The sequence below is a fragment of the Pteropus medius genome, unplaced genomic scaffold (genome assembly GCF_902729225.1).
Source record: "Pteropus medius unplaced genomic scaffold, Ma_sr-lr_union100, whole genome shotgun sequence".
NCBI classification, from domain to species: domain Eukaryota; kingdom Metazoa; phylum Chordata; class Mammalia; order Chiroptera; family Pteropodidae; genus Pteropus; species Pteropus medius.
The window spans coordinates 5,283,526-5,302,658 of record NW_024349519.1 but is presented as its reverse complement, the minus strand read 5'-3'; the positions used below and the strand labels follow the sequence as shown (position 1 = coordinate 5,302,658).

The window sequence follows — 19,133 nt, the reverse complement described above, 5'->3', positions numbered from 1 at the left end:
AAAGATTACTATTTTTTTATTAAAATTGGTAAAATAAAGCTAATTTTAAAAGAAAAATTATAAATTATAAACATTTTTTGTATTCTTCATTTCAAAATGGAAATATTTGTTGAGTTCACTAAATGTATAAAATCTTTATATAAATTCACCAGAATTAAGATTGTTTATTTTGAGTCTACCTGGTAATAGCAAGCATTATAGAAATGCCTTTTGGAAATTAAATATAACTCTTGATATCCCCTCACACAATTTGCTTCTTCCCAGTCTTCCAATCTCAGTAAATAGTAAAAACCAAACTCCAAGATAAATCTTTGGTTCCTCCCTTTCTATACTGCTCATGCAATATGATGTTCCCTATGCTTGGCATACTCGCCTCATATATCTTGATGGTTTCTTGTCGGCATTCATCTCAGATTAAAGAGCCAGTTTAAATTCATGCTCCTGCCCTTCACAGTCACTCTAGAGCAGTGGTCCCCAACATCTTTGGCACCAGAGACCGGTTCTCCTATGAGAATCTAATGTCCCATGATATGAGGTGGAGTTGAGGCGGTGATGCTAGCTCTGGGGAGCGGCTGCAAATACAGATGAAGCTTTGCTCACTGACCAGCGCTCACCTCTTACTGCGTAGCCTGGTTCCTAACAGGCCAAGGACCACTACCAGTCCACGGCCCAGGCATTGGGGACCCCCTGCTCTAGAGCATCAGATCACCTCAGTGTATTCTATTTTTTTTATATCCCTCAGCACCACCTGGAATCATATTGTTCATTGCTACGCTTACTTTTTACTTTGCTGGGCTAGAACATGAGCCCTCATAGGCAGAGACCTTTTCTTTCTTGTTCTCCTTGGTGTTCCAGTACTTAAGACAATGTTTACATATGATACACACTCAAAAAATATATTTCAAGTGAATATTTTAAGAACAGATTTTAAAAGTTTATTTTATTGAATAAACACTCACTTAGGCTTAGTATTGTGCTAGATAAAAGTAAGAAACATACATCAAAAGGCAAACATTTTATCACTTTCTACTAACCTGATATAGTTAGAGTTAAAACACTTGGCATTATTTCCTACCCTGCTCCACCATGTTTCTCTCCCCCCATCTCCACCCAGCCCCCTTCCCCAGGGACCTTACTTACAGGAAGAGAAAATGGAGAACTGGAAATAACACAAACTATATAGTTAGGTGGATTTGTGACTTCCAAACTGTATGATCTTCCAGTAGCTGTTTAGGCTCATAGAGGCTATGTTTCTTCACTTGAAAAGCAGGAATTGTTTCTTCTCTTTTACTGGTTGTTGTTAAAACTGAACATAATAATGGTGTGTGTGTGACAAATATTTTAGCGCATTATTGGCTTTCAATAAATGAAGGCTTTTATTACTATTATATCATGAAATGATCTGAGGTCAGTCATGCCCCAAGCCAATTTTCTTTTGAAGAGTGCTTACATAAGACCAATTTTTGAGAGGATAATTGGCAACTAGCTAGCATACTAAACTACCATATGTATCATATTTTTAATGGTCTGATTCTTTTCCTTAAGAATAAAGCAAGAGATAATTGTGAGTCTAATTCCTGTTGCTTCCTGATATGGCTGCCAGATCCCACGACAGGCCTGGAGGCACTAGTCTGTCAGTAATGGCTTGAGTGAGTAATACAACGCAGTAACATCAGAAATATTGTGCATCATCTTATAGTTAGAGGATGTGAGGTCAAGTGGTTGGCTAAGGAGATAGCATCCAGTAGATACAAAGCAGGGAGAAAGAGAGCCAAAGCATATCTAAGAGGAAATATGAAGTGCATCTCACCATATGGTATTAAAAAAAAAAACAGTCTGGAGCTGAAAGAGTATGTCTCTGAGGCCAAGAATCCTACCAGATATGGGAACGTAAGCCAACAACAGTGTAGTAAATTTTATCATGAATAATTAAATATCTGACAGGACTAACTTTTTTATTACTTGATAGAATTTTCTTATTAAAATAAACTCAGTTAATAAGTTAGGTGCTTAGGCAAAAGGACCTAAAGTAATTTCAGTCTCATGTCTATTTAGGCTTAAGTCACCCTCTCTTTTGCTTCATTTCACCAAGTCTGATAGAGACACCAACACCTAAAGGCATCTGTGTGTATGTCCCTGGTGTGTGTGTGTGTGTGTGTGTGTGTGTGATGTTTCCTATAGTCACTGCTTTAACCCTGAAAGAGGAGGATTTGAATCCTCTTCCCCTATAGATAACTGAGATAACCGAAGGTTAATCTGCCCTCAAACTTCTTAATTTAACTGGGACTATAGCATGTCTTGGGACCCACCACATGTGAGTGGTTGCAGGAGAACTTAGAATTCTGCTCTTGTCTGAAATGGTCCAGTGCTAGATTATGTCTAGATTGACTAACCTCAGTAGAATAGTTTGGTTTAAGAATTAATCCAGGTCTATTTGGGGTTAAATCTAATTGGATCCTAGATTAGACTTGGCTTCTTAAAGCTATCTATATCTTCCTTGGAGCCGATCGAGAAATATAAGACTGCTATAGATTAGTGGAGTCTCAGTATGACTCTAGAGAAACAAATTTCTTTAAGCTTCCTAGACCAATTCATACCCAAATGTCTCCGAAGGTAATAGTAGAGGAGGTACATTTCAGAATAGTTTGGCCCCAAAGGACCAAACTCTGCTGCAAATATAGTAGCTACTAACCCTATGTCACTATTAAAATTAAATTTTAAATTAATAAAAATGAAAAATTCAGTCCCTCAGTTACATGAAGCTCAGTAGCCACATGTCCATATACTAACACAGATATAAAACATTTTCATAAGAACACCACTTGGTTTCTCAAGCTAAAATTTTACAGTAGACTTCAAATCCACTGGGCTTCCAATAATCATATGTTAAATGGTTGAATAAATAATCTCTCTATTTTCTATACTTGCTTATGCACCTTAAGCTGACCTTCTGTAGTGCTCATCAGGCTTGTAAATACTTACGCACTGCACTATCATTCCCATGAAACTGTGAGCTCTGCGAAGGCAAGCACTTGTTTACTTCATCATCGTATCCCCAGCGTCTAGCACCATGCCTGGAACATATTGTGCAATAAATACTCATTGAATGAATGAATGAATAAGTTAATCCTAACTTTCATGGATAAAAATGCCAAAATTTTGGAGTTAGTGTGAGGATTATGTGAAATAGTGTGAATAAAGACCTGACACGTGCCTGACATACAACAGGTGCTTGAATATCTTCTTCCTCTCTTGCCTTCTGATAAGTATAAGCCTGGGCCACTTTAATCCACAGGTTACAGAGACTTCTGATCAAGCTGACAATTTTCCTAGTTCTTCGCGGTTATGCTTCCTTCCCTTTGATCAAAAGCTTGGCTCAGGTTATTAACTACAAGGGAAAAAGATCAGAGTTCAGTTCTGCTATTTGGCACAGAGGCAGCAGTTCTCCAGGGAACAAAGTACTAACTCAGAGCAGTTAGTTTCATAATTCATTCTAGAAATCTCTTCAAGACTAAAAATCTGGCCTTTTACTAACTATCCGGTTCATTAAGCCTACTCTTCTCCTATCGGAATTCTGAATAGCAAAACGGTGCCAACGATTAAGCGTCAAAACCATTCCTACAGATTCCTAGATATGAATTAGTACTGCAGGGGCAGTTCGAGGGAGAACTCTGGAACACGTGGCACTTTAGGATGAGCATTTAAAGTCTTTTTCTTTGCCCTTGCTCTGTGCATTCAACTCTCTCCTAAAATACTTCCTTTGTATATTTTAGAGGTGGGGAGGGATGGCGAATTTTTGTTTAGCTTAGAGGCACTTATTGCAAAAACCAATTTTTCTAAGATGTACAGGACAAAAAAAGGAAAGGAAAAGGCCCTGAATGTTTTTCAGGGAAGTTCTAAGTATTATAGAACATGTTGTGGAAAACTTTTAGCCATCTGCTAATGGATATTATAAAAGTGGAGACTGTGCTAAAAAATAAAATGCCGGGTTGTCCTTTGCAGAAAGTTAATAAAAAGAAGGAAGTGAAAGAGTGCTCATTATTTTTAATGACCCTGCTTTCCAGCAGAGTGCCTGTATCTCCTTGCCTTTACTTTCTGCCTACTTTCAGTTCATTATAACACACTAAACTACTCCTTAGAATGATGGCTTTGTTCTATGGCACAGAGTTCATCAAGAGGCTTATAGTCCCAAGCTGACCAGTTGTTAACCACAGTCCCAGTGCCAAGATGATGATGCAAAGATGAGCCCAGGAAGTTATCCACAGAATAGTCATCAACCATGACTGCCTTGGACTTCATTCTGAGCATGTCCGCGTCATTACAGGGATTCAGCTCTCAAATGCTTCATTGTCTTTGCTGGGTGATGCAAGTTTCAACCATCTGTAAAAGTAGTAGTTGCCAAAGTAGTTTCTCCTACTTTGGTAAACCAGGAGGCAATGTGGTATAGTTAAAAGTGGTCTTAGTGTTTGAAATTCCATGTATAGTATATACATATTTGTATCACATTTGCTTTTCTAGTTTTATTAGTTCCATTTACTCTCTTTGAGTGTATAAACTTTGTGGTACACATTTAGAGTTAAGGAGCTTCTATAGCTGTCAGTGACCTCAGATGTCTCAAATAAATTATGAAAATGTGGATAATATATTTAATAATCATGACACAAAAAAGTAATAAGTAATTCTTCATTTCACCATGATGCCAAAAGAAGGCAAACTCTTTCATCTAGGCATGTATATGTTTCATAAAATAGCAGAATAATGTAAACCCACAAATGCAAAATAAGCATTCTTACACACATACATACACACATGTTCCAAACTCTATATTGGGTATACCTACTGTCTTTATTAGATTTTTTTAAACCATATTTCTCTTTCCAAATTAGGGTTAAACTGGCTGTACTTTGGAAAAGATGCTTTGAACTTTATGTTGACAAATTCCTGAATTTTGGAAAAGAGATAAGTGCTCTGCAGAGTGCCTGAGATGGACAAGTGACACCAGGATCCTGACTTTGGGCTTGGAGCTAGAAATGTAGCAGCAGTATTTTCTTGAACTGAATGGAGCTGAGTCCCTTTGACGTACTTTAGGCAAAATCATGAGAGATTTACTTATTTATAAACTCAACAATTGGAGTAACACTCTGCCTGGTTTACTTGTGTTTCCATGTGAGCATATGTATTTTTTAAACAAAATAAATGTATCTTTTTTTGCCAAAAGTATTCAGTCACCATACTTTTTAAAAAACCTTGTTAGAAATAAAGTGTATGTTTATTCATTAGCTGTCAGGCACTTCTGGGCTCAGTACCCACACACACAGGCTGTTTAATGTGGAATTTAATAACATTTATGTATAACCGAGCTGGGGACTATCTTGGTGGAGAAAAATTCATACTGACAAAACATACTGTTTTTCTTGTCTTCATCCAGGAGAGGAAAAGCCAGAATAGGATTGCCCCGCTTTATCTAAACACTGCCGCACTGTTGATAAAAAAAAAAAAAAAAAATGCAGTTTACTGTCATGCTAGAAAGGAAGAATGAAGCCAGCCAATTGAAAGTAAAAGGAACATATTTTAGTTTTCCCCAAAGCGCAGTGGAGATTCAGTTAGACCCATTTTTACCCTCTCCCCAAATGATTTAACTTTGTTGTCTCTTGACAACAATCTAGAGTTGTTTGATATATTTAGTTTGAAAAAGACAAAGCTGATAAACTGCTGAGCAGAAAACTAATTAAGAAAGAAAGAGTTCATTGGATTGCAGGAAAAATAACAATGAACAAAGAAAAGAAAGCAAACGTCCTGTTCTGTCAGCAGCTGCGCTCATACTGTGTAGCAGGGCGTGACCAAAGTCGTTTCTTCAAGTCTAAGCCTGCTCTAATTGACTTATTACATACTGGAATCTTTAGGGACATCGTCAAATGTGGTTATGACAACTCATTCAAGAGATTTTTGGTGTGAGACGGGTAGGGATGGCTAGATGGAACTGTGAGAATTAATAGGGACAACATCTAGCCTTAGTGGGTGAAGAAATGACATTTAGGGGCGAATAATAAATTAATCACATTGATAGCTAAACTGTGCTATTAAGGATTACTAGTTGGGATGCTTAATTGTATTTCCATTTTAGGATAGAAGGCTTTCCTGAGCTTCGTGTTATAGATATGCAATTTACTAAGTGTGTGTGTGCTCACCTGTGTGTCTTTTTGTGCATCTATGTGTGTGTGTTTGGGAGGAGGGTGACTTGAAAGGGTAGAATGGAGAAGAAAGTTTCTATTTCATAAATCACTGTTTGGAATTGTAGCATTTAAACAGATAAAAACTAAAAACAGTATTTCGGGGTACATTATCCTCTTGAAGACTCAATTTGTTCATTTACAAGAGGCAATATTAACCAATTCATGGGTAAGAGGATATGTGTAAAGCACTTTTTATTATTTATTTAGGGACGAGTAAATATTAATTCCTTTTTTTACCTCTCTGCCCTGAGACCTACTCTGAATAGCAATCTCCTTCGGCAACCTATCCAGGACAAGACAGCAATCCACAGTAACCTATTGAACAAGAGAACTAAATGCGTATTGTACCTACACATGAATATATAAAGAGCTTTGGGGTAAGGTAGAATGATGAAGAAATATGTATTTAGCAAACTGTTGGTTTTCAATTTATTTATTTCACTCTGATTATTTTGTATGCCCTTGGATGGCACAGAAGGAATACATTGGTAGTAAAAACTAAAAAACCAAAAAACCAGATTTGGAATAAAAATAACTTTTAAAAAGCACTACCTCTTTTATCCTTGTTAAGACTATTAAGCTAATTAGTTTAGAGCACCAGCATAGAGAATTTCTAAATATAGAAAATGTTATTAAGAGCCTTGGGAAAATACTATAATTTGCTTTCTAGATAAATTTTTTAAATAGGTATACAAGAATTATTGCTCAATTATAATAAAATTCCTATGGAATTACATGCTCTGTTTTAATCAGTGTGAGCTCATTTTGGCCCACATGTTATTACAAAGAATACCACAGTTTTGTGGTGAAGGGTCCGATAAGACAGAGAAATAGATGATGTAGGTAACCAGAAAGCCAAGACCGAGAGCAGAGGAGCTACAGACAACAGTGGGTCTCCACTGAGAAAAAGGAGGGAGGCTGAGATTCCTACAATGAAATTTCTTTGTAGTTTAAAGCTTTACTTCCTGAAACTGTTGCAACACCATTTCCATCTCCGGAAGAGTGAAGTCAAGTCCTGGGCTTGGTAAGGAAAGAGTAAATGGAAATTGCAGAAAGATCGTTTTCTTCCTGGAACAATATAAAAATTTTGGCTGCCTTTTCTGGCAGAGATGTGTTGAATTGCAGCGTATTTCTTTTTTGTGTAATATATGGCCCTTCTATAAGTCTTTAGGGAAATGAACCAATATCCTTTCCCATTCTTACAAGCTGTCAGATTATTTTATTTGTTTTTCAAATTTGCTAGAAGTTATCCATTGCGATGGACCAAGTGGAAGAAATCAGAGTGGTGTACCACACACAATCACAATCAACTCAATGTAACTGCAATTTCTTGTGACTCCAGACTGTCATTTCCAAATCTCATCTATCAGCAGTCAAAACAACTTGAGGCTATTTGGTTTAATTTTGTCTGATAAACAGGGTCCTGTCTGGACAGCACCTTAAAGAAAGTTCTTTAGGAAAAAAAAAATTAACCTGGAAAGTAATGATGTTAAATAAGTGTCACCTTTCCCTGTCAAGTTGAAGCCATGGAGAAGGATATTTGATCTACTGGATGAATGAAACAGAACTGGATCCTGGTTCATTTTTTTTTAAGAACTCCATGTCTCGGTGTGCTTTCTGCCAGTTTTCTGCAATATTATCTGAAACTCAATCTAACTGGTTATCCATATTCGAACATCAGAAAATTCTATATTCTTTGCACTGTTGGTCCATTGCACTTGTACAAATGATTTATTTCCTTTTTCTGTCTATAATGCCTCTGCATTTTATACTAAAATGCTCCCCAGAAAGCTCCTCATATGTAGTAGATAGTCTCTGAGTTAATCTGTCAATAATGATATAAAGTAGATCAGCAAACTACTTTTCTATTAATAACTGACCATTAATAATAAGATTGTACATTAATGGAATACTCGTGATTAGAAATCTCATAACATTTAATCCTTTAGTTATATCATAAAAATTTGTCTGGAGTTTGGCTTATCACTGTAACCCCTAGAAACAGGTCTGCCATATCATCGGATACTAATAAACATTAGTAGAATGAATAAATGCATTGATGAAAGGTTGTAAGTCTAATAACTTTAAAATGCTGTTTCATGAACTACCACCAAGTTCATACGTGTCCTTTCCTACAAAAATGAGTTGTATATGAATACTGCCCTGATAAATTTATGGTTTAGGTTGAGAAAGAATACATAAATACATAAATAATAAAAACACAAGTAGCAAGTTGGTGATAGAGAAAGACTAAAGATAGTGTTATGAGAGTTTGGAAGGGAGAGATTATGATCAGCTAAGAGAATCAAGAAAGAGAGGACATAGTTTACGAACAGAGCCTTGAAGAATAGATAAGTGTGGTGAGAAGGCTAGAATAAGATGGAGCCTAGTTTCTGGAGCTGGACACCTAAGTTCAAATTGTAGCTCTATCTAGTCATTTAACCATTTGCCACTGATGAAGTTACTTAACCACTGGGGAAAATGAAGATGATAATAGATTCTGCTTTATGGGGTAATTGTGAAGATAATCCTACTTACTATGTGGATTTTCCTAATAAAGGCACACTATCAGGTTCATTTCTACTAACTGGTCATCTCATTCTTATAATACTTGGCAGAACTTCTTTAGTGAAATGGAATGTTGAAATTATTCAGATAACATCACTAACAGCATATCTCAGAAGGAAATGAACATCAGATTATCTTTGCACCTGTGATCCTAGACTCTGCAAACAGCTATAGCCACCTTTTGAGGAACTCTCTATACACAGTGTGGAAACATCTGATCCTTAGCAGTATTTCTATCACTGGCGGAAGTCATTACAAAGCTTGCGGTGACAGTAGTACTAAAATACTTCGTTTGGCAACCAGCACACTTGACAAAAATGTAAGACCCTGGTGAGGTGGGGGATAGGAGCTGGGGTGGGGGTGGGGCGTCTAGATTCTTAGATTTAGAAGCTGTGCTGCTCTTTTGAAAAATCCCTCTAATAAATAATAACTTCATTTCATGCCTTCAGGAAACATTTTTCATAGGATGTGAAGGATTTATGCTGAATACCATCTCCTTTGAGATTCTAGGAGGCAACTATGCAGGGTCCAGTGCTTTTCTACTTACTTAAAACTTTCAAGGAACTGCAACTGAAATGGCATAGATTCTTGAAACCACAGCAGTGTTCCCCATTATCCTCACTGAGTGTAGCGTGAATGACAATGTGTTCACTGAATTTCTGATCTACCAGAAATCTCTACTCCAATTTTGCCTTTTATACCAAGCACAAAGACATGTACATTTTGTCCAGTTCAGTAACCTCTTAAGGAAGATAATAGGGCTAGAGAAATGGTACGTAAATGCTCTTTAAAACAAATGGCATCTTAGTATGTCCTTTTGTGCATTTCCATTACTGAGCAGCCATATGAGAAATTACTGGCTCCAAACAAGAGGTATATTTGTTGCTTTTCCTTCAGTTGTTTTTTAAAAAAGTGAAAATTGGAATATTATTGTTTATAGATTTAGCTTTCTGGGAAGTTAGAACTTGTTTACAGTGCAATTGTTTCAGTCAAAATTAAAATAAAACTCATATGAAAAGCCAGGTTTACTGGAATTCAATGTACCCTCCAGATTAAAAAAAATAATTAAAACTAGTCTTAGTGTTATGTTATGAAGGTTATCATTTTCCCATCTTATAAAAGAAGTTGCGTTCCCTTTAAAATTCATTTTCTCTCAGTAAATTCCTCTCTTCTTAATGAAATGTCATGTATTTATACATCAAATTTTCAAAGAAGGAAGACAAATAATTTATGTTGTTAGAGGCAGCTCACTTTGTTTCCTGCCACTGCAGAGTAAATTCTTTTATTACTAAAACTTTTACTTTGAAGTGGACAAGAGAGGGCACTCATGTATTTTATATATAATCGTGCATAAATTTTTTCAGCTGTTCAAAAATTGATTTTAAAAATCCTCAATGCATTTTTAAAACTGCATTTTGAAAGGTTTTAAAAATGCATTTAAAATATAAAATTAATAGATAACATTGATATAAACATGTCATTTTTTTTTTGTCAAAGAAGCAAGCAGGGAAAAAGAATTTTGGGAAGATTATTATATATACTTTTATATCCCTTTAAAGAGATTTGACAAGCAAATTCAAATAAGAACAACATAAAAAAACTTTTCTGCTAAGTTTGATTTTAATTCAATATGAAATAAGCAAGCATTTAAAAATAATACTATTTGAAAAGAATGAAAAAGACTTTTTCTAATCAAAATTTGGCAAAAGCTAGATCTGATTTGAAAAGAATGTTCTCTGACTGATAACATGGAATCAAAATTGCCAGCATTTATAACTGAAAAGAATGGCGTTATCTCAACTCAGTTCCAAGGAGAGAACTGTACCCATTCCAAAGGGCAATCTAATGCCTCCCTTGAATCAGCCCACTGAGAGGATGCTGGCACCTGGAAGAACAGCGATGCCACAGCCAGGAGGAAGTCAAGAGGCAGAGCAAGCTCTGTGTCCTGACCACAGCTATCACTGTCTGCCCCCAGCGCCACTCCACTTTCTGTCAAGATGGTCTTCTTTCATAGGATCGTAGAGCTTTACGTCTGAATGGGTACTCACTTTTTCTGAAATCTTTCAGCTGCCAAGCGTTAAATATAAAATTCCAGTAAAAGCCTTCAGATATTCCTCGTGGACCTCAAAAGGAAAGGAGCCCAGAGAACAGCATCCTTATCCAAAGATCAAAATGTGGGGGCAAACAGCCAGAAATAGTCAGAAGCCTCAAAACAAAGAAAGAAATCAGACATTTTTTCCCCTAAAGATAAGGAATTATTCATTATAATCTTTTCCACAAGTATTTGGTTCAGAGTTGGAGAACAAGTCATATCTTTTGTTGCCTTAAAATATTCCGTTTTTATCTTCTTAAAGTTTCACCTTTTATAATGTAAAACACTCCAAACCACAGGGAAACAGCACTGCCTCCCCGGTCAATTTCAGTTTTTTATCAAGACAGAACCCTCAGCAGAGAAGTAGATATATTTGTGAGTTCAATCCTGTTGCTTATTGATCCTTACATGATTATCTTAAGCTGTCGTAATAGCAGCTATTACCTCTGACACATTATCAATGGGGAATGAGGATTCAGACCCAACGAGCTGGTAGTGATGTGAAAGCAAGACCCATTTACTCATTCAGGCTTACAACAATGGGCAGTTGGAGACAGTGAATGAAGGGAAGTGGAGGTGACTCAGCATTTATTGAGAGCTTCCTGAGTGTTCATCGATCACACAAGGCCAAGAAGAGATCTCAAAGACATATGAAACAGAATTTCTATATCACTTATTGTGGCCATCATTCCTAAACTTTGAGTCTTAGAATCCTTTTATACTCTTAAAAGAAGTTATAAGGACACTAAAGAGCTTCTGTGGGTCATATCTGCCTATATTTACTATATTAGAAATTAAAACTGAAAAATATTAAAATATTAATTTTTTAAATAACAGGTAAACATTTTCTTATGCAGGATAACTGTATTCCTCTCCCGCAAAATTAGTTGTAAGAGTGGAACTGTTTTATACTTTTGAACATCTTTTAAAGATCTGAACAAAAGTTAGCAAGATTATCACTGTCTGCTCCTGCAGTCAATCTGTTGTGATGTGTTATTTTGGTTGAAGTAGAAGAAGAAAGTGTGGTCTCACACATATACAGAGTTGGAAAAGGGAGAAGTATTTTAATAGCCATTTTAGATAATTATGAATATCCTTCTTTTATACTACATCAAAATTCAAAATATGATAGTTTCTTCAAGATTATTTTCCATATATAATCTGAAACCATATTCACAAACTTTTTTGTAGTCTGTTACATTGGCCTAGCTTGTGCCTTGAATTTTTTTTTTTTAATCAATTCATGATTTTTGACATTATGATTTTTATTTTGGAATATACTAGTTCACCTTTTATATAGCTCTTCTAAATGTACAGTGGAAAACTCCACTGAACACGTGTGAGAAAATGAGCTTTTAAAGGCAAATAATATGCTAACATTATCACAAAAATTAATTGACTTCACAAACTCCCTGAAAGTGTCTCAGAGAGTCCCAGAGGCCCAGGCTCTTAGAGAAAAGCTACTCTATCCCTTTTTTCTCTACATAGTTTATTCTCATCTGTTGTCCCTTCTTTCTGACCTTCGTTCGATTCACAATATACATGTCACACTTTTCCTTCATTTCAGAATCTTTGCTAACTTCTACTCAGCCTTTAGTAAAGTCTTAGTTTAGATGCTAGTTTTTCCCAAAACCATACTCGGACTTTCCTTAATCTGGTTAGGTGCCCTGTCCTACAGATATTACTCACAACTATGGCTTCTTTACTTTCCTAAAATTTCTAAATAGATTCAAACCCCATTGAGACAGACAAGAGTCATGACTGTGTAGATTAGTATGTAACATATTTTTAATAAATCTCTTTTTCCATTTTAAAGACTATAGATCAAGAAATAATGATATGAGGATGGAAGTAAAAAGATGTTTTTCTGCTGCATTAAATTCTACTTCTTTCCATCTGGTATTGGATTCCTGGTATGGCCCAAGTATATTATGTGGCATTTTCTCTTTGTAGGCAAAGACTATCTCTCCTCTAAATCTTTTCATTCCAAGAAACAGGTCAGGTTACACTTCCTCTAAAAAAATAAAATAAAATAAAAAATTGTTCCAAACCACCTTCACCCAATAGCTATTGCTCATTCCTTTGAGCATACATAGCCCTAAAATATTTTCATACTCCTCATTTGGCAACTTACCAAATATTCATTACCAGATAGCACTGATTATTTGGGGTCTATATTTTCTTAACACTCACTGAGTTTCTTGAGGGCAGTGATCTTGTCACCTTTGTTGGAGTCTCCTTGAACATTTCACATTTTTTGACACACAGCAGATGATTAGTAATTGTTTTTGAGTGATTGATTTGCCAGTGGGATCTCAATCTTCTTCTCTAAAGGACCATTTCAAAATTATACATTATTGGTTTTAAAGTTTCAGTACAGACTTATTTTATATTTTGATCTGGAGAGCCTACACACTGCAAGGCATTGTCCATATAAGAAGAAAAGTACACCCTAGTTCCAATTCTTCTTGAGTATACCTTCATTAAATTGAACAGTCTGTGCCCAAAAGAATAAGTACTTTTTGGAAACATTTGATTGTGTAAGTGCCAGTTGCAAGTAACAGAAACCAATTCAAAACATCTTAAGTAAAAGGAAAATTTATTAGCTTATACAATTGTTAAGCCCATGGGTGGAGATGTTTGCATTTAAGCCTGATTAAATCTAAAAGCTCAAACAATAATAGCTTATCCATCTCTTGGATCTACCTAAACATCTATTTGTGTTTTTGTCTCTCTTCCTGTTGGTCTCATTCTCTCATGTCTTAGACAACTTCTCAAGGAAGCTCAGGTCTCTGCGCTTATAGCCTACAATCCATAAGGAATAGACACACTCTCTCTTCAGCATCTGCATTTGGAATCTCAGTGGAAGCACTCTTATTGGCCCGACTTAGTTCATGTGACCATCTCTTAGATCAATCATTATAGATAAAATATTAGAATACCAAGGCTGGATAATCCCCAGTTCTATGACTACACTGTCATTCCCAGGTTAGCCATTAGTAGACAGGATTGGGGTAGGGAAAAACCGAACAGAATTTGAGATGCTGGACAGAAAAAGATTATAAATATAACTATGTGAGGGTTCACAAATGTCTCTGCAATACTAATAAATTGGTATTTGGTCAAGGAAAGAAGTATTTGAAGTTGGATACAAAGTAAAAAATTTGTGTTTGGGTTATTGTACAGGGAAAATATTAGTTACTTGGGGAGAAAATAGTATTTCCTCTTTAAAAACTAACGAGATTCTAATTTAGAAGAGACGAGATATGTAATGTACCAACATAATAGCTTTGGATTGTAGGCATATCATTTACCCTTTCTGAGTTTCAGTTTCCTTTTAGTAAAATTAAGGAATTTCTACTATATTTTTCTCTTATGGTTCTAGGGAGAAAATGTAGCAGATGCTCAATGTGTTAGATCCATTATTTTTTACTCTATTATTATTTTCTTTTCTCTCTTCTCACCTGCAAAAGATGAGACATAAACTGTCCAGCTTTTGAGCATTCAATATCCCAATACGTCTGTTCCCACCTGTCCTATTTACTCTTGCTCTAAACCAGAGTTTTTTAACCTGAATACACATTAAAATCACCTGGGGAGGTCTTAAAAATCCTGATGCTTAGCTGCACCCTAGACAAATTAAGTCAGAATCTGGGATGGGGACTCAAGGTTAGTACTTTTATAATTCCTCAGGTGATTTCAATATCTAGCCAAGGTTGAGAACTATTTCTCAAAATTCTTTAATTCTTTTGGTATATAATGCAGTTATCAGTGGTAAACTCTGTTGTAAATACTGACCAAGTTTTGGGGTTGTTTATGCATTAAAACCATGTTTTTTTATTTTCTGTTTTCTGATGCTGTGATATCTGGGGCCTTGCTGACTGGAGTAATCACCCCTCCCAGATTTAGCCAGTTCCTTGAGATGGTAAAGAATTGAACTGCAAGAGTGCCTGTCATACACAACCCAACCAATCCGGAGCCCACACTCCAATCACCTCCTTTATGAGCTCTCACCCTCCAGCCACTACCCACTTGCCCTAATCACCCCTGGGTGAGGTACCAGACAACTAGGCACAGCTTCTTTGTCTTAAATATGCTAAAATTATTCAAATTAGTCAATCCTAAATCGGCTTAAGCTGCCTCACCTGTTCCTCCCCGAGCAAACCATGATAAAGGCATGGTCAGCCTCAGCCTGCCTCCTTACTGATGCTTCTTTCCTGCGGGTGCTTTTTCATGGTGTGGCATGTCCCCTCTGCTTGGGAACTGTGAGTAACAATCCATCTTTTTTAATTGCAATAGTCTCCTGATTTGTTGACCTTACTCTACCTCAAAGTTTCAGCGAATACGCTATCTTTTAAAACAGCTTCTGTCAAGCAGACTGAGCACTTTATGTGAAGGGACTACATTTCAAATGTCTTAGTATCCTCATAGTACTTAATTTGTTGTGGTTGGTTTTAGTTTTTCAATAAACACTTGTTATTTGGTTCGATTTAGGACCTATGGATTTAGAATATTATTGTGCTAAATTGAAAATAATTCACTGAAAAGGCCCACATATTTGCTTAAACAATGTGAATTGCAATTTACTACAATTCTTCAGGAAAATTGGTATAAGATAATGGGAAAGATTACTATTAGGGGTTCCTAATGAACTCTGTTTCGTTTTTTCCTTTACATTTCTCATTTATATTCCTTTAAAATGAAAAGAACTAGGATTATGATTTGATGTTTTAATAGCCTTTTAAAAAACAGGTTCTCACCTGCTTTGAAAACCAACATATACGTGAGGCCAAGAACAGGTTAAAACCTGGTCACCTCATTAATACCTTTGGTGGGGGCCAAAATCAGGCTAGGACTCAGTCTCCTCCTCAGCACCTTATTTAGGTACCTCCGATGTAGTAGCTAGGCAAGGCATTCATGAAGCGACTGAGTTCTCATTCACTTTTGGCTCTAACAAAGGCACAGAGTTTAAGGCAGATTAGGACATGTGAAAATTCCTTGTTAGACATCAGTAATGCAACCCAACTCTAGAAATAGTATGGTTGCAAGATCGTTAAGAATAACGTTAATGCCTTCTTACCATGTTTCATACTTAAAGCAAAGTGTTTTTACTGGTGGTGTCATTTCATGCATACAACTCTATATGAAAGATTCTATTATTTGACAGATGTGGGGGGAAAAAAACTCAGAAGTGACTTATCCAAGGTCACACAGCAAACAATGGGGGAAACCTGTAGCACTTTCCATTCCCCACTCTCAACCCTAGCTACTTTTATTGAAAACATTCCCCTGGCAACTTTGAAGCACAGTTGAAAATGAGAAGACTGAACTTTGACAGTGTTTTCTAAACTGTGTGTCATGACATATTTGTGTATAGAGAAGTCAATTTGGTGGTCTGCAGAAACCATAAAATTAAACAGAATAGAATAAAATAGAAACTATCAGTTCATCCTATGTAGTAAGGTGAATGTCTTTCATGAAGTATTTGCACTGGATCTGAATGAAAGTGGATTTTTTTTTTTTTTTTTTGGCAAGGCAACCCTTGCTTGACATCACAGATTGCAAGGAACTTGTCAATTTACAATCCCTTATTTTTTATGCCTACAGCACTCCTGGTCTTCCTAGGTGGTCTCCCATCCAAGTACTAACCAGGCTTGACCCTGCTTAGCTTCCAAGATCAGATGAGGTTGGGCTAGTTCAGGGTAGTATGGCCATAGATGAAAATGGATTTCTTGCTGTGATTATGAGTTCAAAATAATTCTAATAACACTAGTCTAGGTTATGAATAGCAGTGGGTGCTGAAGGAGTGCAGATAGCAGTGCTCTGGAAGAGAGCTCGATGTTATTGGAAGAAGCTCCATAACCATTTCTCATTGGAGAACCTTTGATGAAGGGTGAGAAGGCAATTAACAGTTGTGGGAATGGGACAGGCTCCTGTGGTAGAAACAGCTCTGTGAGAATGCCTCAGTCATTTGTCTTTTTTTTTTTTAATTTATTTAAATTAGTTTCAAGTATACAGTAAATGTAGAAAGTCTCACGATGTTTGTGGTTATATTTCTCTGCTTCTTGGACTGGTAGTTTTTCAGCTAACAGTGACTCATGTAGAGACATGTGACTTTGATTTTTACATGATAAACCTGAGGGAGTCTGCATAAAGCTGGCTTGCTGTGAGTTAAACTTTAATCCTCTCATGGCAACAGACAAGATGTTTCCTTATTTTTGCAGCTGCCACTGAATCTGGTTGGAACCAAACCACTATCAGCTGCAGAACTGACACAATTTAGTAGCCAGGCGAGGTATTCATTTTTAATACTAATAAAACTAATGTGGTTCAGGATGATGGGCAAAATAATTTGTACCAAATGTTGCAGTTTTTTTTTGTTCTGAGTAATAGTTCTTCGTACTTTAGGAAGTTGGTTTTACTTTGAGCTTTACTCTTTGAATTATTCCCATTTAAAAGGGAAAAAGCCGAACTGGTATATCCTGACATAAAACCCACACTTTTACACTTGAAGTTTAACAAAGTAGCTGTTACTTTAAAAACCAAATGCCAAGTGCCTGTATTTACCTCTTAGAAGAAAGGAGAAATTTTAAAGAATTAAAAATAATTTGGGCAAATATTGCTATCAGTGTTTTCCTAGAGCCTCTATTACAAGTCCTATAAACATGTTGCTCAATACTTGCTCACCTTGGCACCTTGTCAGAAACTATCTTAATCTAAGGTCATGCCACTCTGAATGTGCCCCACCTCTTCCGATCCTGGAAGCTAAGCAGAGTTGGGCCTGGTAAGTACTTGGATGAGAGACCACCTAGGAAGACCAGGTGCTGTAGGCAATTAAAAAAAAAAGAAAGAAAGAAAAAGAAAAACTACTAACTGGGTGCATACACATGTCCTCAAGACTGCATACACATGTCCATTCTGACCTAATTGTTTTATCAGTGCTTGTGACTAGAACACTTGTTTCCCCAACACGGCTTCTCCTTGCAAAATAGGTACGTATCAAATTAAGGTTTCCAAGTGGTACCACAATAGGCAAAACACGACATCTGTTTTCCCATATTTTGAAAATTGTTATTGAACTCAAAACATTAGGTTAATTATTGTAGAGGTCAAAATTAGTCTAATCTCTTCCCAAACTCCTCCCTAACCCCACCCAGATGACATTACACAATCACTGAAGTTCGTAAAATTTTTTCTGTTCAAATTATAATCAAGTTCTGGTAAATTAACATGTAGTCATTTGAGCATTTTTTATGAGAATACTTGTTTGTGTGGTGATTTCAGACACACCCACCCACCCCTGCACACAAGTAGAATGGGGCTAAACAGCTTCCACCGTATTTCTGGCCTTGGTCGGTATCTGATGTAGTTCCATAGAACAACTTAACAGCCATAGGCAGTAACTTTTGGTTACAAAAACTAGATTAAAATCCCGATGAACTAATTATTGTTTTTCCTGCCATTTTTCTCTTCCCCTTTTGATTGAAACGTAATAAAAATCCAAAATAGAATAAAACATTTAAAAGCAACAATAATTTGTTACTAAAAATATTAATTAAAACATCAAAGTTTCCAATTTTTATCTAAATTTCAAGTGTTAAAATAGCCCAATAATACCCAAAATCTGTTGAACAATTTGCATGTCAGTGTGTAGACAGGGTTGACATCATTTAGAGCTTCTGCTGTGGTTGCCACTATGAGTGTGTTATATAAAAGTATGAACGTAATATAAAAAATATAAGATTATTTCTTCTGAGGGCTTGTTATTACAAACCCATACAACACTTTATATTTTTAAATGGACGTCACCCTATATATTGATACATGATCTTACTGAGTATAACATTAATTGTGCCAGAAGTTTTAATTAAATTGAATACACTTATATCAAAAACCTCTACAGACAATATGCAGTTTCCTTCATCATCATTACCAAAAATGCAATTTGTCCATTCATTCAAACTTTATAAAATATATATATCTCTATACCTGAAATGTAATGTGTGCTATTAGAAATAAAATTTAAAAATAACAAACACAAAACAACTCCGTGCATATCGGGAATCCAAGACAAAAGAAAGAAATCGAATGGTGTATTCATGGCCTAATTATGGACTAGAATCTGCTAATAGCTACATGATTCAATTGAACTTGCTCTTCCATTGTAAAATGTATCCTGAGTGTTGCCTAAAATATCTATATTATATACATAACTTTGAAACAGTACTTACCATATAGTA

General features: G+C 36.0%; 2 pseudogenes; one reads left to right on the top strand and one right to left on the bottom strand.

Moving 5' to 3' along the window:
- Positions 1-16,491: 16,491 nt before the first annotated feature.
- On the bottom strand, positions 16,492-16,612 carry LOC120618665 (uncharacterized; annotated as a pseudogene).
- Positions 16,613-17,607: 995 nt separating this feature from the next.
- LOC120618754 (uncharacterized) lies at positions 17,608-17,726 on the top strand (annotated as a pseudogene).
- The last annotated feature ends 1,407 nt before the right edge of the window (positions 17,727-19,133 follow it).